A 25094-nucleotide genomic window follows, 5' to 3' on the forward strand; every position below is an offset into this window, starting at 1 on the left:
GAGTGATTGGAAGCTCTGTCCCACCGCGGGCCACTGGGCCTTTTCTGTCGGTGGTCACCTGGCAGGGGCGGGGGATGGGGGGTGGCTCTGCCCCTCAGCAGGCCGCTGGGCCTGCTCTGTGCGTGGTCACAGTTCCCTCTACTTTGCCGGCGCAGGGGGAGGGGGCGACTGCCTCTCAGCAGGTCGCTGCTCCTCCTCTGCAGGTGGGTCGCAGGCCCGCCTACCTTGCAGGAGTGATTGGAAGCTCTGTCCCGCCGCGGGCCACTGGGCCTTTTCTGTCCGTGGTCACAGTTCCCCTACCTGGCAGGCGCGGGGGGTGGGGGGCGGCTCTGCCCCTCAGCAGGCCGCTGGGCCTGCTCTGTGCGTGGTCACAGTTCCCTCTACTTTGCCGGCGCAGGGGGAGGGGGCGGCTCTGCCTCTCAGCAGGTCGCTGCTCCTCTTCTGCCGGTGGGTCGCAGGCCCGCCCACCTTGCAGGAGTGATTGGAAGCTCTGTCCCACCGCGGGCCACTGGGCCTTTTCTGTCGGTGGTCACCTGGCAGGCGCGGGGGGTGGGGGGTGGCTCTGCCCCTCAGCAGGCCACTGGGCCTGCTCTGTGCGTGGTCACAGTTCCCTCTACCTTGCCGGTCGATTTCTCTCACTTTAACTTCCATAAAGTTTTACCACAGAGAGATTTGTAATCATTTACCTCTATCAGATTCCAAATTCCTTGAAGGGAGGACCTGCCTTATTAATTTTTTAAGTTTTCAATTCATTTACATACTAAAATGTTCAGTAAATACTGTATCAAGTAATAGGAAGATGGCAAAATCCTGTGACCAGTGTGGCCAAACTAGCAGGTTCTGGCGAGGGGCAAAGAGGGATAAGAAAACAAGACTCACATACAGAAAGATGTTTTTGAAGGTAAAGCTGGGGTTGGTTCAGTGCTGTTCTCTGAAGGAGAAGAAGATCTAATGAATTATGCCACTATTCTTTATTTATATATGCCTCATTTTCAGGTTAAAGCCTCTAGAAGCATTATTCTTTGTACTCAGATGTTTATAGGGCTAGCAACATCATGCACTATTCCACAATCCACAGTTGCAGTGTGGAACATTAAGAGCTTTGTGTAGCTCTCAAAGTTTATTGTCTGAACTTACTGTTAGGTGGGCAGGTTCAGGAGAGGCGCAACTGGTGGAACAGTGTGGTATTCTAGCAAGAGATTTCCTCTATTCCCAGGAGCTGTGTGTTTGATTTGAGGTTGATAAAACTCTAGCACAAAGTCTCCTCATGGAGAGCATTACAACAGCAGGTAGGCATTCTGCACCTCTGCAAAGAAACATTCTTGTCTACCAGGCGAGCCCCAGCCATGAGGTCATCCAAGACCCCAGTCCAAGACAGTGTTCTCCCATTCTCTGTGACCACTCTTCACAGCAAAGTTCACAGAAAGACCGTTTTTCTGAGGCTGTTTACTTCATATTAATTATAACATAATATAATTTAATACTCTCTATTATATTTCAGGAATTCTAAAAAATCATTGATTGTCCAGCACCATTTTACCAGTTGGAATGAGTTTTCAGAAATGGACAGAGTACTTTTAGATCCAACATGTGACAGATGGGTGTTACTCCATGCTGATTACATTTTCAAGCCAACACCTGTTTGATTATGTGGGATATTTTTCTGTTCAACATTGAATTTAATCTCTAGAAAATAAAGTAAAAGTTAATGTATTTTTTTTCAAGCTTGAGTCACCATGAGTGGTATTTTAGGGAAAGAAAAGACTCTAAAGAGAAAGATCTGAAAGTGCCATCAGTCAAAGAAAGAGAAAAGACGTCAAAGACCTTTGGAGTTTTGGAAAAAGAAAGCCATGAAAAAGAACCTAAAACCAAAGGGAAAGATGCCAAAGATGGAAATAAGGTCTCCAGTGCTGCCCAACCAGGGGTGGCTTTTTTAGTTGACAATACAATCAAGCAGCCAAGTCCTGCACGTGGGACTGGGTAAAAATCCAGTAATGCAGAAGTGATTAAAGAGCTCAATAAATGCCTGGAAGAGAATTCAGTGTGTTTGGACTTATCCAAGAGGTCTATGCACATATTTCCATCATCACTCAAACACTTTATTTATACAGTAACAACCTGCAGTCCCTCCCAGCAGTGGTGGGCTGTCTAGTAAATCTCATGATACTGGCTCTAAGTGAAAATTCACTTACAAGTTTGCCTGACTCTCTTGATAACATGAAGAAGCTGCAGTTGCTTGATTTACAGCATAATAAACAGAGAAATTCCTTCATTTGTGTATAGGTTATATTGTCTCACCACTCTCTACCTTCACTTTAATCACATAACTACTATGGAAAAGGACATAAAAACCTGTCAAAACTCAGAATGCTTAGCATTCAATAGAACAAAATCAAACAACTACCTGCTGCAATTGGTAAGAACATTTGGGTTATGACTATTGATTTTACTATTTGTTATGTTTAATAATTCTGTTGAGTGCTTTTCCATATCAGAAAATTCCTAATATTTGTTTCTAAGTTCCATTTTCCCTGTGATCTACTTAATACTACATGATTTGAGATTATTTTGTAGGATTAAAATGTAAGATAGGATATAGATATAATTAGACCTTTATTACAAACACAATCAGCTCTGATTTTGATTGGAAAAATGAATTTGAAAGATGTTTGCTTAATTGTTAAGTTGCCATCTGTTTTCAAAGCACCAAAATATTTATACTAGATATATTAAGGCTCTATGTGCCCATTCTCTAACTTTCCATTTTTTATTTGAAGGCTTTAAATTCACATCACTTTCTACTTAGTGTATTTTTAAAGATCTTCATATTATACTTTTGTGAACCTGAAGTGCCATAGGAAAATAGAAAAACATGTTTTTAAAATTTTGTCAGTACCTTCATTTTTATTTAAAACTCTAATATTACTATACTAGAGTTAATATCATCATCATGTATGTCCATAAGACATTAATTGAAAAAAAAAAAAAAACAATGTACTTAAATAGCAGAAAGATCAATAAAGGAAAGGAAAGAGGATCTGAGGGGGTAGATAAAGGCAAGTATTTTATACTGAATTGGAGCAGATCATACTCCATGCATTTATAATTGCATCAGAACGAATCCTAATGTATCACTAATATGATGCAATTAAAAAATAGGAAAAATATCGAACATATTAGCTGTGCAGTGTGCCACATGCCTATAATCCCAGCTACTTGGGTGGCTGTAGCAAGGAAGGTGGCTTGAGCCCAACATTTCCAGATATGCCTGGGCAACGTGTTGTATCAAAAATGAAATCAAAACAGCAAACAAACAAACAAAAAATCCAGAAAAAAAAGTAGAAGAAGAGAGATCTGTAGTAAAACAACACTTAGCATTTCTATAGCACTCATTCTTGCCTTTTATAGTAAGCTGAATAGTAAGGAAATAAAGGAAATGTTTTAAGAGAATGGTAGTAGGAAAAAAGTAATGAATATAGATGTGTAAAGTCAGTAAAAAAGAAATGAATTATCTTTATTATTAATTATGGGAAAACTTCTGAACTATTTTGAATATAGAAATTTATTGGCATCAATTTTGTGAAATTAAAGTTACAGTTTTGTGGGGTTTTTTGTAAGAGTTTTAAAAAATCAAAATACAAAGTATATTTTTATTTTTTAAAGGGAAGCTTTTGTTTCATAAAAGGTTTATTCAAAATACACAAAGATGAATTAAATACATTCTTGCATTCAGTATAGATTTTGTTAGTGATAAAGGAAATTTTCTGATTTTAGGCTCTGAGCTTTTCAGGGAGATAATGTTCTGTGTTTTAAAATGCAGTTAAACTTTTAGATAATATGTTTTATTAGATTTAAGTCTAGACATTTAAATATTAATTATAACTTCAGATTACTCAAGACTATCCATTATAGACTTTCTCAAGTAATACACGGTATGTATAAAGTAAGTATAGTTTGCTCAAGAGGTATTAAAATACTCCCAGGAATTTCTGTGTGGAAGTGATTTATTACATATGGTCCCATAGAAATGAGATTGTAAAATGACTGCTGTTAGTATCATATTGTCAAAATTTGACCTGCATTTATGGCTTATTGTTGGATAGAAGTATAGACTTGGAAAAACAAATACTGAATTTTTTGTTGTTCTGAGGAATTGAACTTAGGGACAGATGACCAGTGAGATACACCCACACCACATTTTGAATTTTATTTAGACACAGGGTCTCACTGAATTGCATAATGCCACACCCTTGCTGATGCTGGCTTTGAACTCTTTGTCCTCTGGTCTCAGCCTCCTGAGATACAGGTATTACAGGCATGTGCCACCATGCTCAGCCAACTGCTGAATTTTTGTATAGAAATGTGAGATATTATTGCTTTTCTTTGTTATTGTTGTTTTGTTTTTGTGCTACACTTAGTCCTAAAAAGTTTGACTTAAATTCACAAATCATTCTGTAAGGGTTTCTTTCTATAGCATTGCTATCAAATTACCTAGACATTAATATACTATTGTTGAAGGAGGCATTATTTAACAGGATTTTAAATTTAACTTCACTTTGTTCTTGAGAGTACACAAGCAGTATTTTTACTGAAAATTGCACATACTTTTAAATTTTTTTAATATTTCTTTTTTAAGTGTAGATGGACACAACACAATACCTTTATTTTTATGTGGTGCTGAGGATAGAACCTGGACCTAACCCGTGTTAGGTGAGAGCTCTACCGCTGAGCCACAATCACAGCCCCTGAACATAACTTTTTAAATTGGCATATTTTATGCCATTAAATGATTCATATTTGCAGCTACCCAACTTTTGTCTTTTATTCCTAAATTTCTAATTCTAAAAACAAATCATGGAATTGAAACATCTTCAGGTATTATGTATTTGAAAAGATAATGACATATCTTAAGTTTTATTCTGAAATGAAGAATAGAAGTATCCAAAATTTCCTTAATTATATTTATTCTTTATTCTTTATCTTAAAATATCTTTATTTAATATAATGCTTTGCACTAAGCACCAAACAGATGCAGTGCAGATGAGGAAGTACTTATGCACTAAGTATTGCTATGTCTTAGAGAGAATTATTCTGTTCATTTATTATTAGTAATGTTTTCTGTATTCTAGAGGATTTTCCTTGCTTTGAAGTTTGCTTTGTCTGAAATTATAGCCATACCAGCTTTGTCTTCATTGTCTACTGTTTTAAAGTTCTATTAATTTGAGATGTTATTTTTATTTATTAAAAAATTTATGTAACATCAGATTATATGCCTCTATTAAGCATGTATATTTTGAGGTGTAAGGCATGTCTCCATCTGAACTCAAATTGTATTTGATATAATTGTGCTAAATTTGTCAGCTTTTTAAACCTGGGCTATGTCATCCAGCATTTGTGGTTAAATTTGCTACTTGAATATATGACATGGAGCCCTGGATGTAGCTAGTGGTAAAATATGTTCTTAGTAGGTGTGAGAACCTGAGTTCAATCATCAGGACAAAAGAAGAAAACCCCACATGACACTGATTAGTAAAGTAATCTATTACAAGAAATATTTTCATGTTATTAGATATAATTTTGAAATAATAGATTCAAATTTTGAGTTCAATTTTAATATTTTCAGAAAGAATGTAAATATGTTGGAGAAAACCAGGTTTTGTACTTACAATCTAAGTATGTTCATTGATTTTCCATTTTCAAAAAATGTTGCCTGTGTAATAATATTATATTTCTAGTTATGTTTTAAAATCATAAAAATTACTCCCTTGCATCCTAGTATTACCTGAGATATTATTTAATAATGCTTATTAAATCACTATGTTGGTCAATTTGCAGGTGAATTATGTAACCTCATTATGCTGGATGTAGCTCATAATCAACTTGAAAACCTTCCAAAGGAGATTGGAAACTGCACACACATAACCAACCTTTACTTGCAGCACAATGAACTGCTAGACCTCCCAGATACTATAGGTATGAGAGGAGAAAGAAGATAATGATGATTATTTTTGGCAACCTAGATATTTAAAGGGTTACTTTTGATCCATTTTGGTAACACAAATTAAAGAAATTATCAAAGTACTATATAAGTAATAAGAATTTAAGACAGTGTTTGAAAACTTTTTCTATTTCAGAAAAATAAAATTAAATTTTAGGAAATTAACTCAGTTGGTTTAAAAGAATGTTAACTTTCATGTATATACTCTATTATTTATAGTTTATTATAAAATGATGGATTTTTGGTATTTTTATTTAAGCATATTACATGGAGGATGTCCCTTCTTTGCTAAAGTAGGCAATATTAAAAAATTAAGCCTTTGCTGTTTAGTCTTCTGAACATGGCCAGTATAGTTTAAAGGTTGCTTATTTGTAGTGTTGAGGGAGTAGTAAGAAAAGACATGTTTTGAAGACTTCATACACCACACTGCAAAAAGTTTGAGCTTACCAAGATAATGTTCTATATTTATGTAGATTTTTTTCCAAAAGCTCAAACATTTCTACAAACACAAAAGGTAATTTTAAAAACATAATGATTTTTAGTTATTAGTGTAATATAAGAATACTATAGTGCTTATTTGGCAAAATATTCATATAATTTCATTAAAAATATTTCAGAGATGCTATTGTATTTTTTGAGATGTAGGTTTGTCTTATCTTTCTCTAGAAAGATTTTTGATTGCCTGTGGAATGTACCTAATGGAACCACTATAATCAATCCGTGTTCATAGCTGGATATTTTTGTGGTCCATTAGGTAATACAAAGTTTGTTACAGATTATTTAGAGGACCGTTTTATCTCTAATTCACCTATATTATTGGTTTTAGTCATGATTGGTCCCACTCTATTCAGGCCCTAGATTTGACTCTTGCCAGAATGACAGCCTTGGAGCTGCAGGTTAAGAAAGTGCTCTCAAACTCTTCAGCCTTTTGATTATTTATGGTCTATTATTTAGTTCTTGTTAGTTCTTTATATTTTTTTTGGAAGATGGTTTTTAGAATTTTTTAAGAGTATGGTTTGAATTAACTGCCAAGGAAATTGTTAAAGAATTTTAAAATCCAGTTATTTGGCACAGCTCTATACAGAAAAGCTTGCTGAGACATAGTTATAGATACTGTCCATTGAACATATGCTTTCCTGAATTCTTGTCATGGGTCTTTATGTCATATTCTTATTTGAAGTGGTAATGGGTTAAAAGTATTTTCTAAATGTTGTTCTGAAAGGCAAGCTCATCTGTAACACATAATGAATTGTTCTTATAGCCATAGTGAATATTTTATATAAATTTTCTATATTAGATTTATATTCATGGTTCAATATAGTAGGAAACAAGAACAACTATTTCCTAATTTTCTTTCTTTAAAATTTATTGAGGGGGCTGGAGTTTTGGCTTAGTAGTAGAATGCTCATCTAGCATGTGCGAGGCACTGGGTTTGATCCTCAGCACCACATAAAACTAAATAAATAAAATAAAGGTATTGTGTCCAACTACAACTTAAAATAATTTTAAAAATAAAATCTACTGAAATGGGAATGATGAACAAAGAGAAATGATCCTGGAAGAAAAAAGCATAGAAAATATGTATTGTATATAAAACATGAGCAGACTAATTAAAAGGGGAAACATGAATAAAATACAAGTCTTAGAAATATGCTTCCCAAATCAAACTCAATAGAAAATGCTATATACTATAGTAAACACAAACACCAAAAATATTGATATATAGGAAAAAGTAGAATTTCCTTTGATATGTAGAACAGAAAGAAGGGAATGTATGTAAATCCTGTGAAAATTATATTATGATAAATAAAGCTAGAAGTACTAGAAAGAGAATATTGGAGTAATCCAATGAAGAAAATTATAAAATATAATTTAAAAATACGCTGATTTCTTAAACCTGGTTAAAACCCAGATATTAAGGATAAGACTAAAATTGCTTTCCAAAAAAATATAATCAAAAAGGGTACTTTTAGTTTTAAAAATTTTATTCATTGACTTATTTGGAATAAATAATTTATTCACATATAAAATTTTACAACCCATCTTTGTTTAGTTTTGGTCTAAGGATACTGCTGGCCAACATATAGTAAGTTCCTCTTTTGTTTTTGGAACAATTTATATGAAATTGGCATTATTTATCCTTTACTATTGATAAAGTTTTCCATTGAAGATGTCTGGGGCAGGGGTTTTCTCTTATATGAATGCTTTCTAGAGCATTTCCAATGTGTTTAAAGGTTATAGGGTTGTTCAGGTTATTATTTTCTTCTTGAGCAAACTTGGTCATGTGTTTTTTTAAAGGAATAAGTTAATTGCATTTGAATTGTTATTAAAGACATAAAATTATAACATTTTCTTATCTTTAATATCTACAGAATCTGATGTTGGTAAATTGTCTTATCTCTCCCTCCCCAATATTCTTTATCAAAACTGCAAGTTTTATTGCTCCTCTCAAGGTTTTATTGATATTTTCCTGTTTCTCTGATGTTTAGTTCATTGATTTCTATTTTGAACTTTATTATTCCCTTTCATCCGCTTACTCTGAATTTGATTTGCTGTTTTTCTAGTTTCTCATGGTAGGAGTTTGAGGTCATTGATTTAGATCTTCCTTCTTTCTCATAAAGATATATAGTGCTATGACATTCCCTTTAAGGATTGCTTTAGTTAGCACCTCACACATTTCTATATACCATGTGTTCCTTCTTTCTGTTATTGATTTATAATTTTATTCCATGTGGAGAAAAGCATGACTTTGTATGGCTTGAATCATTTTTAATGTATTCAAAATTTATGGTGCAGTATGAGGTCTATCTTGTTAAATATTCTGTATACAATTGAATGTATATTCTACATTTGATGAGTCAGGTGTTTTGTAAATGTCAGTCATGAACTGTTGTGCAGATGAGGCAATCAGTGAATTCATTCTACTTCCTGCCTTTTTTGGTCAATTTTCCTTGTAATTTTTATAATGTCTGGACAGGTAACGTACACTGCTGTGCTAATCCCTAATCTTCATTTTTGTTTCAGTCTTAATGGTCATCAGCAGGACTGTTACCACAGTTGCTTTAGTCAGTTTTCCTTTAGTTAAAGTCAATCCTTGTAGAAGTTTTTCAAACATAGTTTATGGGAACAGTAGTGTCTCTATTGTTATTGTGTTTGTGACCTTTTTACTCTAACAGGTTGAATGTGTATAAAGTCATTGTATTTGACTTCCTTTTCTTGAGGATCTTAGTAGAACTAAGAGGTAGTTTTTCTGTTCTTTGGAATTGAATGATCAAAACTACAAGGCCAGTCCAGTATTTTTCAATATAAATGATTTAATCTATTTGCCTGGCCACTCAAAGATTATTCTTTATTTCTGAAATTCAAAAGCTAGATTTTATCTCCTAGTGTTTTTTCCCAAGGATGCATGTCCCTGGTATGCTATGGGCCAACTCAACATGTACATTCAATTTTTATTTCAATATACTTTTTGAATACAAAATTACCTTTTTAATTTGTTATATGTTCTTACATTGAAATATATGTCTTTAAGTTTACTTTGAACAACCAAATAATTGGGATGGTAAAGGGAAAAATAATGTGGAATCTCAGCATGATAACTTCAGTGGAATTCCATTTTCAGAAAATAATTTGTATCATCAAATACAAAATCTTGTTTAGTTTTTAAAAGAGAAGCAGAAAAATTAATTACTATTTATGCAGATTAGACACAAGAAGCAAAAGTTAAGATACTCAAAATGTTTAAAAGTTAGGTTCTTCTCATTGGTGCTTAGTCACTGTGTATTTCTATTTCTCTTTCCTCATTTTTTTATTGATGCATCTTAGTTGTAGATTATGATGGAATTTGTAGTAACATATTTGTTCTTGCACAGGATATAACAATATAATTTGGCCAGTTATCACTACCCGGCTCCTCAGGCCTCTCACAGCCTTGTCCCTTTCCTCTATTGTCTCCCCCTTGATTTTTATTGATCCCCTTCCCTAACTCTTTTCTTTTTCATTTTTTATTCTAGCTCCCACAGATGAGAGAAAACATTCAACCTTGGACCTTTTGAATTTGGCTTATTTTGCTTAACATAATGGTCTTAATTCCTTCTATTTTTCCTGCAAATTATACATTTTATTCTTCTTTATGGCTGAATAAATCTCCTCTGTGAACACATACCACATTTTCTTTATCCATTTACCTGTTGATGAACAGCCAGCTGACTCCATAGTTTGGCTGTAATGAATTGTGCTGCCTATAAATGTGGGTATACATGGATCATATATTAAAGCTTTAATGACTTTAATTATTTGAGGAAAAAGTACTGATGAGAATTGTACAACTGGGTCATATGGTGTTTCCATGCCTAGATTTTGTGGCCCCATCATACTGATTTCCATTGTGGTTTTACTAATCTGCAATCCCAACAACAATGTAAAAGTTTCTTCTTTTCTCGACATCATCTCCAGCATTTATTGTCATTTGTATTTTGATTTTTTGTTCTTGTTGGGTGTTTTTTTGTTTTTTATTTTGTTTTTGGAATTGAATCCAAGGGCACTTACCACTGAGGCTGTAATCCCAATCCCTTTTATATTTTAAGGTGGGGTTTCAAAAAATTAGTGAGGCTGACCAAGAACTTGTGAATTCCTTGTCTCAGCCTCTGGAGTCAGTTGGGTTACAAGCATTCTATACTATACCTGCCCATGACTGCCATGAGATCAAGTCTCAGTGTAGTTTTGTATTGCATTCCCTAGTTTTTAAAGGTGTTCAAAAAGTTGTTTTTCATGCACTTTGTTAGCCATTTGTACTTCTTCTTTTGAGAAGTATCTATTTACCTATTAGGGGGATTATTTGGGGTTATATTGTTAGGTTTTTGGAGTTCTTATTTTAGCTATTAACACTATTTCAGGAGAACAGCAGTGATTCTCTCTCAGGTGTGTACTTTCTCTCATTACATTCCTAATTGTTGCCTTTGCTGATCAGAAGCTTTTTAATTTGATATTGTCCCATTTATTAACTCTTTGTACTATTTCCTAAGGCTTTTGAGTTCTATTCAGAAAGTTATTGACTGTGTCTAAAAGCTGGAGTGTTGACCCTGTATTTTCTTCTAGGAGTTTCAGTTCCTGGTCTAATTCTTAGGATTTTGATCCATTTTGAGTTGTTTTTTGGCAGGGTGAGACATAGGGTCTAGTTTCATTCTTCCCACCACCAAGTGTTAAAAAGGTTATGGTTTCTCTAATATATGTTTTATACCTTTTTGAAGTATCATATGCCTGTGGGTTTGTCTCTGTGTCTCCTATTCTGTACCATTGATCTATGTCTCTTTTTATGCCAGTACAATGCAGTTTTTGTTACTGTAGTTCTGTAGTACAATTTGAAGTCATTAATTGTGATGCCTAAAGCATTGCTTTGTTGTAAGCATTGCTTTACCTATTCTGGGTCTTCTATTCTTCCAAATGAATTTTAGGAATTTTTTCTAGTTCTATGAGTAATGTTATTGGTATTTTGATGGGGGTTGTATTGAACCTATATTCTGCTTGTTGGAGTAGGATCATTTTAATAATATTATGTCTATCCATGAACATGGGAGGTCTTTCCATCTTCTGGGGTCTTCAATTTCTTCAATATTCCATAATTTTCATTGTAGAGGTTAGATTTATTCCTAGGTTGGTCAGTTTTTTTTTTTTTTTTTTTTTTTTTGTTGTTGTTGTTGTTTGTTTTAAAGTCTATTGTGACTGAGATTGTCTTATGATTTTTTTTCTCTGTGGATTCATTGTTGGTATATAGGAAAGCCATTGATTTTTGTATGTTGGATTTGTATCCTGCTAATTTGTTAAATTTGTTTGTTAGCTCTAACAATCTTTTGATGGAATTTTAGGATTTTCTAATTATTGACACTGTATAATTCTTGTAATATTGTGGATGCTATACACCATTGTTACTTGAGCTTATCAAGCAAATTCTAGCCTCAAGGTCTTTATATTTATTGTATCTCTGCTTAGGCCTCCTTTCTCCTAAACATTGATATCATATTCTTATTCATACAGTTCATCAAATGGATACATGGGGCTTGGTAAGCAATCGACCCTATCCATTCTAACATTTTAGCAATATTTTCTTGTTTTGTATTTTTGAGCATGTATTTGTATCCTTATTGACTAGTAATCTGTAGGTGATGCAATCAGAGCACTAAAAGAAAGGTTTTGGTCCACAGAGAGAGCGTAGATGGGGCTAGATGGTAAAATCTCCCAGAAAGTAGGACGAGGGTCCTTTGGGTTCAATTCCTTTGACACAAAGTAACTTCTTTATGTATCCTTCTCTGTCTTGGTTTCCTTAATCATTCTGTTTCTTTTTTATTAGAAATGATTCTTCTGATTTTAATTTATATTATGAATATGAAAACATTTATCTTCATTATAAAATCTTGTAATTCACATGACATATCAAAAACACATGGCTTCATGTACAATGTTTTCTTCAAGGTCAGGTAATATTTTAGAGATCAATAAAGTCTAAGAATAATATTGCCCTTATTTTATATGATTTGCTAGTGGTCAGCAAATATAGTACCATTCCTATTTTGAGTAAAGGAAGTTAATAATACAATGTTTTCAAAATTTTATGAATCACAGTTATTTCTTATTTATAGTGTTTATTAGAATATTTTTTCTCTTTTTTCATCATTCCTATCTCCTGTATCATGTAGCAGAAACCTGAGTTTTGGTGAAAATTTGAACCTTTGAATCATGATCTGTTATACATCTCAGCAGTCTTAATTGACTTTTGACATTCTCCCTGTCATCTCTTGGAGAAGACTGATATATCTAAAACAGTATTCATAAACTTAATGGAAATGTATCTTTTGATTCTGTTCCTTTACCCTTGCTGCTAGCTTAGAACTTCAAAAGTGTAACTTATTATGAAAAAATAAATACTGAACTGCTGTCTTGAAGAGTTGATGCCAGTCAAATAGCAGGTGTCATAATATTTTTTTCCTTGGGTTAGAGAATGTTGCCATTGGGTGGGCTTGTGGCTCAGCATTATAGCATGTTCAAAGAGGTTACAAACTTGCCCATTGTCACATAAGTACCCTTTGTTTTTTTTCTATTCGATGGTGATGCCTCCAATTTAAACATTCTTTTTCTGTTGAACATTTAGATTGTCTCCATTTTTCTGATGTACATAAACTTAACATGTTTAGTCATAGATTATTTTACTTTTGGCCAACACATATTTTACTGTTCTCAGTGTCGTAATGCAGTGATCACAATAGTAAATATTTTTGCCTGTATTACTAACCACTAAGTTCTCTGGAGCTTTGGAAATGCACCCAAGCCTTCCATTCCCATCTCCCCTTCAAAATGGATTCAGTTTACCAGAGTGTCATCAAAAAGATGCTAGTGAGTTTCCTTAGTTAATTGAGAAGATACATTAAAGACAAAACACACTTAATATATCCTAAGTGGTAGTTTTTAATCTTGATTTTTGTATACTATTTTATGCCTTTTGGAATATTACTTAATTGGTACCAGAATACTTTTTGGCTCAGTTTACAAACCCTGTTGAAGGAAAGTGATGTGCATGAACCTAACAATAGTTATACTTTGAAGAACTGAGATGATTGGTGCTTTTCTGCATTGTAGTTGACTAGATTTATAGTATAGACTGATGTTATTTTTTTTACTGTCAATGACTAATTTTAATAAATGTAGAAAGTAAAACTGTACCAATTAATCATTTTCATGTAACTTTCTTCAGCAAGAGGGAAAGAAACCAATGATGAGTGAAAGAAGGTTATGAAGCATAATGACTGTCCTCTTAAGTTCCAAGGCTTAATTTATGCTGTCAACTTAATGTATGCTATCACCCATTTATGCAAGAATTATAAACATCAAAAAGAAAGTTTATCATACAACAGTTTTTAAAAAATGATCAAACCAAAAAGAAAGAAATGGACAGATACTAGAAGGTTCTTAAAATTGAAAGCCCACAAGTATTTGTCACTAAAAACCTAAGTGTGACCTACAGACCAGACAATCATTTCTATGTTTTTTAACATTGGAAAAGAAAATTTAAAAGTAAAGGCAACATCTGGCATTTTAACCTACCCTATGTAATAATGTCATAGCAACAGTTATATCAAAGAATTTTTTTCTTATATATGTTATTTGGTAAGTTTAATTTGATTTGAATCTTTTATGATAGTAGATGTCACTATATCCATCTGTGTAGCCCATGTGTATTCTCATACAGACAATAAAACTAGAACATGCCTGGAAAATAAAATACTATTTTTAATGTACTCATTAGTGGCTAATATGTTCTTAAGCAGGATTTGCTTAGATTTCATTAATGTAGATGTATTTGTGTATGGTGCTCAGAAAGTTATTGATCTTGGAGCACTTCAGATTTTCACATTAGAGATGCCCAGTCCGTGTAACTTCTTGTCACAAGTTGGTTCTAAAGATTAAGTTGTTAAAAGATGACAATAATTTTCAATAGGATACTTAAAAAGTATAGCTGCATATTTGATTATTTTTTCTTATACAAGTTCCTTGGTTCTAGAAGATAAGAATCTTGTAATCCAGTGGATAGCATGTGACAGTAAAAAGGTTCATTTTATATTTCCAGGAAACCTGTCTCATTTATATTGTCTTGGTCTGAGACAAAATAGATGGTAAGCAATACCCAGATCACTAGCAAACTGCAGTGCACTTGAAGACTTAAATTTGGAGAACAATAACATTTCTGCTTTACCAGACATAAGAATTGGATGAGAGAAAACATGACTGGATTGAAATAAGCCTTCAAGATAACTTAGGGAGAACTAACCAATCTTTATAGCTGGGTTCATAATTTGGTGACAGAGATTGTTTAAATAACAAGCATCCTATATAGCTACCACTAAAATAGAATTCAAAAGAGGAAAGAAAGGATACAGGGAAGCTTTTTTAATATAAAGAAGGTAAACATCAGAAGGAAAATTAGTGTGCTATAGTTCCCTGTAGCACTGTGTAAATCATTCTTATGTCATTTTGGGCAATGGCAGTAAAAATATTAAGAAAAAGTTGTATGGCTGGATTTAAATCTCATCTATCCTTCATAGTTCCTTATACAAATGTACTGTAGAAAGATGATAAATGGCAAGAACTACCTTGATAGAACATACTACTTGTTATTAAAATTAATGTTAGCTGCAACTCTAATTTGACACAAATTATTACCCTTATCAGTGCAGTAATATTAAAAGTATTTAGTATATTAGAATCACCAAAATCTTTCATTTTCAAACATTACTTTTCAATTTTTGAAAAAAAATTTAAATTAGTTATCCATGACAGTAGTATGCATTTGTGCACTTTTATATACATAGGTAGGTATAATTTATTTTTCTGATTTTCCATGTGACAGACACAGTACTTTTATTTTTATTTATTTATTTTCTGTGGTGCTGAGGATTGAACCCAGTGCCTCACATGTGCCAGGCAAGTGCTCTGCCACTGAGCTATAGCCAAAGCCTTGATTTTACATGTTATAGAATCACATTAGTAATACAGACATATATGTGCATAAGGCAATAATGTTGGTGTCATCCTTCCTATCTCCCTAACCTCTCCCCTCCCCTCTCTTTACTCCCATCTACCTAATCTAAGGTAATCTAAAGTATTTTTTCCTAGTGCCCCCTCCTTATTTTGAATTACCATCAACATATCAGAGAAAACATTCAGCCTTTGGTGTTTGGGGATTGGCTTATTTTGCTTATCATGATGTTCTAAACCTCCATTCATTTAATGGAAAATTCCATAATTTCATTATTCTTTAGGGCTGAGTAATATTCCATTGTGCATTTGATTTAGCCATTCATCTATTGAAAGACACCTAGATTGGTTCCACAGTTTAGCTATTGTGAATTGAACTGCTATAAACATTGACATGGCTGTGTCACTGTAGGATGCTAATTTCAAATCCTTTGAGTATAAACCAAGGATTTGGATAGTGGGTCAAATGGTGGTTCTATTTCAAGTTTTCTTAGGAATCTCCATCTGCTTTCCATAGTAGTTTCACCAATTTACAGTCACACCAGCAATGTATGAGTGTTCCTTTTTCACTATCTCTTTGCCATATCTTCTTGCCTTTATTCTTGATCATTGTCAGTCTGACTGGAATGAGATGAAATCTTAGAGTAGTTTTGATTTTCCTTTCTATAATTGCTAGAGATGTTGAACATTTTGTCATATATTTGTTGATTTTATTTCTTCTGAGAAGTGTCTGTTCAGTACCTTAGACCATTTATTGATTGGGTTATTTTTGTGTAAGTTTTTTGACATTAATGCTTTATTGTATGTGCATGCAGTAAAGATATTCTCCCAATCTCTAGGGTCTCTCTTTATATTATTAATTGTTTCTTTTGCTGAGAAGACATGTTTTAGTTTGAGTCTATCCCATTTATTGATTCTTGCTTTTACTCCTTGCACACTTTAGGGGTCTTGTTAAGGAAGTCAGATCCTTGGTCAACATGGTGAAGACTAGGGCCTACTTTTTCTTCTAGTAAGCAGAGGGTCTCTTTTCTAATGCCTAAGTTTTTGATCCACTTTGATTTGAGTTTTGTACAGAGGAGGAGAAAGAGGTTTAATTTCATTTTGTACAGAGGGAGACAGGTTTAATTTCATTTTGTTACATAAATGTTACTTTTAACTTGGCTTGTGTTGTATATATTAAATAATTTTTTATTTATTTTGTATTGGTAGTAATTGGGTAAAATATAACACTCTTTTAAACTGTGTGTCTCGACAATGAAAGGGAATTTTACCCATAAATGTTTGCTTATGTTTACTCAAGCATAATATTCTAAGAAAAGAATGGAATATGGACTTAAGGATTGATAGATCTTTTGCAAATTTTTTCTTCCCTAATGATTAAAACTGTAGACACACACACACACACACACACACACACACAAAGAAATTTGTGTATCTGAATTTTCATGAAACAGCTTGGCCAGGGTTGAAAGATGAATTTCAACCAGGCAAAGTGGTGCTTGTTTTTAACTACTCCAGAGACTGAGGCAGGAAGATTGCATGCCTAAGGCCAGCATTGGCAATTTAATGATAACTTATCTCAAAATTAAAAAATAAAATAAAAAGGGCTGAGGTTTTAGCTCAGTGATAAGAATGCCCCTGAGTTCAATCTGTAGTATTGGTGGGTGGAGAGGAAATTAGTTTCCCACAATTGCAGTTTCTAGACTAGTTATTCTAGTATTTCTTCTTTACTTTGGAATTAAATAGTGGTTCTTCATTTCCTTATCAGTTCATTAAGACTACTATGACAGGATCTTACCTATGACAAAAGAGTACTTCTGTTGGCAACAGGTTGAATGGGATAAGGAGTAAATCCACAGATATCAGATACAGCTCTGAGAACCAGAATATCTGGGTTTTTGTCTTTGATCATAGTAATTTACACATGATCAAAGTATATGAGGGGAAGCTTATATGTGTGTGTGTGTGTATGTGTGTGTGTGTGTGTGTTTGTGTGCATTACCCCATTACAATTATACGCTGTACTTGGGTTATTTTTGAAAAACTCATACATGCATGGAACTAGATTTTAGTTCAGGCTCCTCCTCTTTACTTCCCATGCCGCTTCCCCCATTATCCTTCCTGTATGATAGTGATTTTCCTTTTGCTCATGTACTTATTCACTTTTGATTGGTTCTTTCTACTTATACATAAAGTTGAAATAGCCTATGTTATGTTTATGTATGTATATAGCATGACTTTAAAATTTCTTTGCATACCCTCCTTTCCCTTCCCTCCATTCTCCCTCTCAATCTCCTTCTAGTTTACTGACTATCTGGAGGAAGTGTCACAGAACCAGCCTAACCTGTTTCTGTAGATCCTTACCTGCAAGGCCTTGAGGCATTTGTGTTTGGAATTTGCTGTTCTTTTCAAATGAAGTTTTTTTTTTTTCAGATCTAATTTAGATTTATGCTTGTTTTTTTTTTTTTTTAATAGAACCTTTTATGCAGTCTTGTGAAACTGAACAGTTTGAACTTGGCTAGAAATTACTTCCAGTCATATCCAGTGGGTGGTCCAGCTCAGTTTTTCACCATCTGTTCCCTCAACATGGAATATAATCAAATTAATAAAATCCCATATAAATTTTCTCTAGAGCAAAAGCATTAAGGGAACTAAATATGAAGGTAAACTTTTTGTATCAGGAGGAAAGGAGGAATTACTAATGCATTGATATTCTTTTGTCTCCAATGATGTGGGTTATGTGTCATTTTACTTTGTTGATGAAGTCTATTTAGGGGATATATATATATATATATATATATATATATATATATATATATTATATATATATATATATATATAATATATATATATATATATATATTATATATATATATATATATATATATATATATATATATATATATTGCTGATAATCAAACTAAATGACTCACATATGCTAGGCAAGCACTCTACAACTGAGCCACAACCCCAGCCCCTTGGGGACAGTTTTTATCAGATAAAAAGTGTTTTAGAATTGTGTATAATACCCTAGGAATTTGTCCTCAAGAATTAATAATGAGGATTTATTAAAGTATGTTTGTAGGTATATTTGTTGCAGAACAGTTTTAAAGGTACCAAATTATTATTACTCTTAGGGATTTAAATTTTTAAAGTGGAATACTGCAGAGCCACCAAAATTGATGCTCAGATTTAGAAGAATATTAAATACCAGTTACTATATTCTTAGTGTATTAAGAATTAGGAGGTCACAGCATATATAAAATTCTTTGCATGCATACAGTTTAAAGCTGTTTGGAGTATGATTAAATATAGTAAATACATAGGTGTTTATGTGTACATATATAGTCAGTGTTTTCTAAAATGTGTTTCTTTAAAGACCACCCATAAGTAATTCTGATCTCCAGTTCTTTTTATTTTTTATCTCTATACTGTCCAGTGAAAGTGAAAGGATCTCATATTTGTAATAGTTTATTGTAAAGGAGGTGAAGAAATGGTGATTTATGTAGTCCAATGATTTAAATTTTAGTAAACTTTCTACACAGAGAAAACAGTCTATTTGGCCATACAGCTATTTCATGGCTGAGGCAGGAATTCAGCTTCCTAGATTTTTTGAATCTAGGTATAGGGTTCTTTATATTATATCATTCAATATCTTTTTGTCTTTGATGAGCCAGTCACACAATTATTATTCTTTATAATTTAAATTTACAATTTCTTGACTCTGTCTATACTTTGTCATAAATATAGTATGTATCTTTTATGGTAATTTGGGAGGACGTAATTACTGAAGTAGTATAAATTCAAAATTCTATTACAAACAAATTTTTTAATATAGTTACATAATTAATATGTGCAGTAACAGTAATGTAGTGGTAAATAACATTAATTCTGTATATTCATTTTGTAATAATAGATTTAGAACATAGTGGTCCCAATATTAATTAGTTTTTTATTTGAATATACACTTTTATGAATTTGACATTATTACAGTATGTTAGCTTGGAAAGGATTGTTATTTTTAGTAAAACAACAAAACACTTTATAGCACTTTTCCTAAATTTCTATTCAAACTTGATAAAGGTTACACAAGACTTTCTCTTGAAAAAAATCAAAATAAAGTTTGTTGTATTCTTCCTCATATAAGCACCTATAGTAAATATTTCTTAATGAAAATACTTTATCATATTGTACCTATTGTTAGTCTGGGCATAGATAGATAATGTTAAATACTTTTAATAAATAATAAATTTCAATTTAGAAAATATAAACTGGATTTTTAAATATATATTCACTGATTGGGATTTCTTATATTGATGATTTTGTGTAAAAAGACACAAGGACCCATGAGTGTTGCAGAAAAAAAAATAGAAATATACACTAACAAATGAAAATTAAAGATGGGACTCAATTTGTGACCCAGTGTTAGGGTGCTTGCCTAATGTGAGAGGCACTGTGTTTGGTTCTCAGCACCGCATATAAATTAATTAAATAACAAAGGTCCATTAATAACTAAAATATTTTTTTTAAATAATGTAAATAATGTAAAAGAAATCCATCACCAATTGGTTAACATATTGGCACATTGGTACCCAACTGGGACAAGGGGGATATCACCCTCTTCCATTACCAATAGTTTATTTATGGTTGAATTTGATGGGCATGGTAGCAAACACCTGTAATTCTAGCAGGTTGGGGGGGGGGTGATATAGGAATATTGAACAACTTACTGAGGCCCTAAGCAATGCAGTGAGATCTGTCTCTAAATAAAATTCAAAAAATAGCTGGGGATGTGGATTAGTAGTTAAGTGCCCCTGGATTCAATCCAAAATATAAAAAAGTGAACATATAAGAGCAAGAAAAAGGTAATTTAAAATGCTAAATTAATATCATAGCACTCCATTATGTTTTTATTATTTAGTGATGAATGTATTCTGTCTCTCTCTTTTTGGGGGGGTATGTGCTAGGAATCAAACCCAGGGGCTTGTGCATGGGAGGCAAGCAATCTACCAACTGAGCTATATCCCCATCCCTTTCCTCTTTTTTTTCTGCTTAGCATCTCTTCCATTCCTGAGCTCACCTGGGTTTCCTTTTCGACCATGTATCTTCTTTCATGGTGTTCATATCTCAATTTGAACAGTCACATTTTCTCCAGTGGTTCCTAAACATTATTGTGAAATAAAACATCAAATTTATGACTATTATCTTTGAACTCTGAAGTTGTTTCTCTGTGTAGTATTTTTATATTTCCATTACTCATTCACATAGGAAACAAACTTCCTTTTTAACTTCAAAGCAAAAGCTCTGTACTATGCAAAAATCTTGGAAAATCAATGCTTTTGTTGCTGGTTGTAAATCCCTGATTTAGATATCAAGAAGGGGAATAAGGGGTTTAAGATTTTTTTTTCCCAAAAGACTGTACACATGGAGCTTTGTTTTAATGGTTCCACATGAAATGCTGCATTTTGTCTTTGTCAGGACAATCAGTTAACATTACTTCCATTGGACTTTGGAACTTGGACAATCAAGATAGAATTGAATTTAGCCAATAATCAGCTAAGAATAATCACTGAGGATTTATCTGGTCTTGTTTCTCTTCAGGTGAGTGAGTATTAGTGAGCATTTTAAACTTCTCAGTCTCTTTCTCAATTATCTACTTATATAAAATAAGCGATTTCTCTTTGAATATCACAATTAAAAGTGGTGACATTAAGAACTCTCTTAAACATATGACCCTGTTAGGATGATGCAGTATTGGATCAATTATTCTAGGCTCAATACTACTGAATACTAATCATTAATATTTAATACTAATGTATATGAGTTAGTCTAGGTTCAATATTACCATTGCTCACTAAAAGGTAGTAGGTTTGAATCCTCTAATATAACTTTCAAGGAAGGGGTATTAAAATTCAGCATCTTTAGGTCATTTTTCTGAATTCTTTTTAAAAACCATGTCTTGTTTACAATAATAATTATGGATACCAGAGACAGGCATTTAGAACCTTTTACTGTATGATGTTGACCTAATTTCCATCCTAAATCACTCACCTGCTATTTGTTGGAAGACTAGCGTGTTTCCAAGTCTGTATGTTTATTCCAGTTGTTTCCAGCATCTAACACTTCTCATCCTCTTTTTTTCTTTAAAAATTCATTCACATGAATAAAGATCCATCTTATTTTCACCTTCTTAGTCAGGGATAATCACTTCTGCCTGAGTCCCTAAAGTTATCATCTTTTTGATGAGTAAAGCTTACTAATAGTACTTCAACTTTTTAAAAATTTCCCTATATCATGTTTTTTTTTTAAATCTTGTTTATTTAATTTGCTAAGATGAAATAGTATTGTGTGATTGAAAGCATGGGTGAAATAAGAAGATATAAAATTAGCTAGAAGTCTCTGAACACCTTTCTTCTTAGTGCTTGTTTCAAAACCCCATTGCATTACTGACTCCTATTCCTCTGGTAGTTTATAATTTATTAGAAAACAAGGCCATCTTCCTCCCTGCCCCAATTTTATTTTTTAGAATGATTGAAATGTAGTAAATACCATAAATTATAAATACCGTGGATTGTCAGTTGTGACCTTCCTTAAGTGATTGTTTACAACTGGTGGTTTCATAGACATTTGCAACTTTTCAGTATCAGATAGATTAACTAACTATATGATATTCATGAAAAAATTAATGTTTTTAATTTTTTATCATTTATTTATAGTCAATTTATTACTTTAATTTTGAAATTAAAGGATTATTTCCAATAACTCTACTGGGTTTGAAAGTTTTTAGAGTACTAAATTACATATTTTATGTAATTTAATTGAATGTTACCTATCCTAATACTCACTGTTTGAAAAATTATCATTGCTTATAAATTTTTAAGCCACACAATTGTTACATATATGACCGATATAAAAATGAAATACATCTATATAAAATTCCATATCATGTTTTTTATCAAACTGTAAATTATTTCTCTGTAGGTTCTAATATTATCAAACAATCTTCTAAAGAAGCTTCCCCAAGGTCTGGGAAACCTTAAGAAGTTAAGAGAGTTGGATATAGAGGAGAACAAATTAGAATCCTTGCCAAATGAAATTTGTTATCTTAAAGATTTACAGGTAAATCGTGTCAGGGGCTTTATAAGCATATGATTGGAGTTTTTGGAATTCATCTTTCTAATTCTTCACCATTTTTTTAATTCTTGGACCAGATACATTTTTCTATTATAGGATTAGGGCTGAGTTTTAAGTTCACATAATCTCCTTTTATATTTCTAGCAAATGATAATTTTTGAAAGCAGATCCTGTAACTTATTAAGTCTTATCTGATTTAATTTCCCTGTTATTTTATTCTTTTGTGGAAGTATTATTTTAAAATTATATAGTTGTAGGAAATGTGCATACAACTTTTATTGTTATTTTTTTTTTTTTTAGAATTTAGTCTTGACAGACAACCAGTTGACCACTCTTCCCAGAAGCATTGGTTACCTTACCAATCTCACACATCTAAGCCTTGGAGATAACCTGCTTAATCATCTTCCTAAGGAAATTGGTAGGAACTCTATGTATTATTAACTCTACTAGTAGTTAACTGTTGTATTTTCACACAGTATTTCAGATAAATCTGTTTTTGTAATCTGAGTTTATATTAGCATTCTGAGTTTTTTTATGGAGTACCGATACTTAATGTTAGTGGGTGCTTTGATTGTTTCCCCATGGGGTATTATGATTAACATTGTATTTTTGAATATAGTATGGTATATTTATATTTCCAATAAGTTTTCTGAAATCTTAATTTAAAAGAATTATTTTCTGTTCTGCTAAATTTGAAAAATCACACAGACTTGAAACAAATTATTATTGTGGGGATTTAGGCTCAATAATAATATTTGATTAATATTAATATTTGGGTGAATTTTAGAATTTTGCCAAATCTTTTTATATCCATTATCTCATATAATTATGACCACCTTTAATTTTATAAGTGAAGGTTGTTATACTGTTTTACACAGAGTTAGTTAAGGTCACTTACTAAATAACTGTGAGTTCTTAAATTAATAATTCTATGTATACTGTCCTGCCATCTATAATCTGCTTAATACAATGTTGGATTAGTAATTAAGAATATTTTGGGGGAGCTGGGATTGTGGCTCAGTGGCAGAGCACTTGCCTAGCATGTGCTGGGTTTGATCCTCAGAACTACATATAAATATATAAAAAACAAAGGTTCAACAACAACAACAACAACAAAACAATGGTTTTGGAGATTGTTAGCTATTTAAAATCTGAATCTCTCACTTCTTAGTTTTATGTCTTTAAATAATCTACACAAACTCTTGCTTGAAGACTGGAACTTCTTATGTGTAAAATAAGAATAATAGTGTAAGGAAACTTTTTGAAAGACTACATGAATTTATTTTGGTTTGCCTACCAAATATGTAGTAATTTTCTTCATGAAAGATCTATATCAAACACACACACACACACATACTGACACACACATGAATGCCAAACTCTATCAAAAAGATCTGTAGAGTTGGAGCATTTTCAAAAAACTGAACTTAAAAACCAAGCATAAAAGAAGAGGTTCTGAATAAATTGTTATGGAGTGTGACCTGGTCATCAGGGTTTTAGAAAATCTCCCCAGATAAGTTATATATGTAGTGAAGTTTGAGATTGATGGTTCCAAGTGTTTTAAAATGGAGAGAAGAGTGGGAAATATGTATTATATATTAATTCCCACTTGCACCTTTGTATGACTATATTATTTTTTAAAAAAATATTAATTATTTTTTAAAAATTGTTGACTTAAAAAAATAAAACAGGTACACTGGAAAACCTTGAAGAACTGTATTTGAATGAAAACCCTAACCTACATCGCCTTCCTTTTGAGCTGGCTCTCTGCTGCAAGCTTACAATCATGAATTTTGGGAACTGTCCACTCAGTCATCTTCCACCTCAGATTGTTGCTAGGGGATCTTCTTTGATCATTCAGTTCTTAAAAATGTGGGGTACATATCATGCCATGGTCTGATAAAGCTCTGCTGATCCCACAGATTTTTCAAATCATTTGCCATTAATGTGCCATATCTATATCTGTATATATTTATGTAAATATTGATATACATGGCAGATTTATAAAGATTACATTATGTGTTTCTGAAAATAGAGGAATTTAGATCTTTATAAGTCTTTTATAGAAAAGACTTATAATTTTTCTTTGATGAAATTGATTCATATTTTTTTCTGTTTTGTATTCTGATGTGTCAGTTTCCTTAAAAAATTGCCAAAAAATTATGAAGTTATTAAATTCATGTGACAGAATAGTTATATATATATTTCTCTTAGGAAAAATAATGGGTAAAATATTTTGTGAATTATTAATACATTTTCTTATTACTAATTGTCATATCAGGTAGAATTTTTCTTTAACTTCTTTTTCAATTTGAGATTTAATTTTTTATATATTGTTTGCAGTCCTGAAAGAGCAATAGGACTCATGTGCATGTACACAAACTCTATTGAAGAAATTATGTTTAGTCTCTGATGCTTAGTAAATGAGATGGTCAGA

At 32.4% G+C, this 25094-nt stretch overlaps 1 pseudogene; it reads left to right on the forward strand.

The window, feature by feature from the left end:
* The first annotated feature begins 1736 nt into the window (after positions 1-1736).
* On the forward strand, positions 1737-24557 carry LOC124097456 (leucine-rich repeat protein SHOC-2-like; annotated as a pseudogene).
* The last annotated feature ends 537 nt before the right edge of the window (positions 24558-25094 follow it).

The sequence above is a fragment of the Marmota monax genome, unplaced genomic scaffold, assembly GCF_021218885.2.
Source record: "Marmota monax isolate L192 unplaced genomic scaffold, Marmota_monax_Labrador192_F-V1.1 WCK01_AAM20220418_F8-fsc00629, whole genome shotgun sequence".
Taxonomy (NCBI): domain Eukaryota; kingdom Metazoa; phylum Chordata; class Mammalia; order Rodentia; family Sciuridae; genus Marmota; species Marmota monax.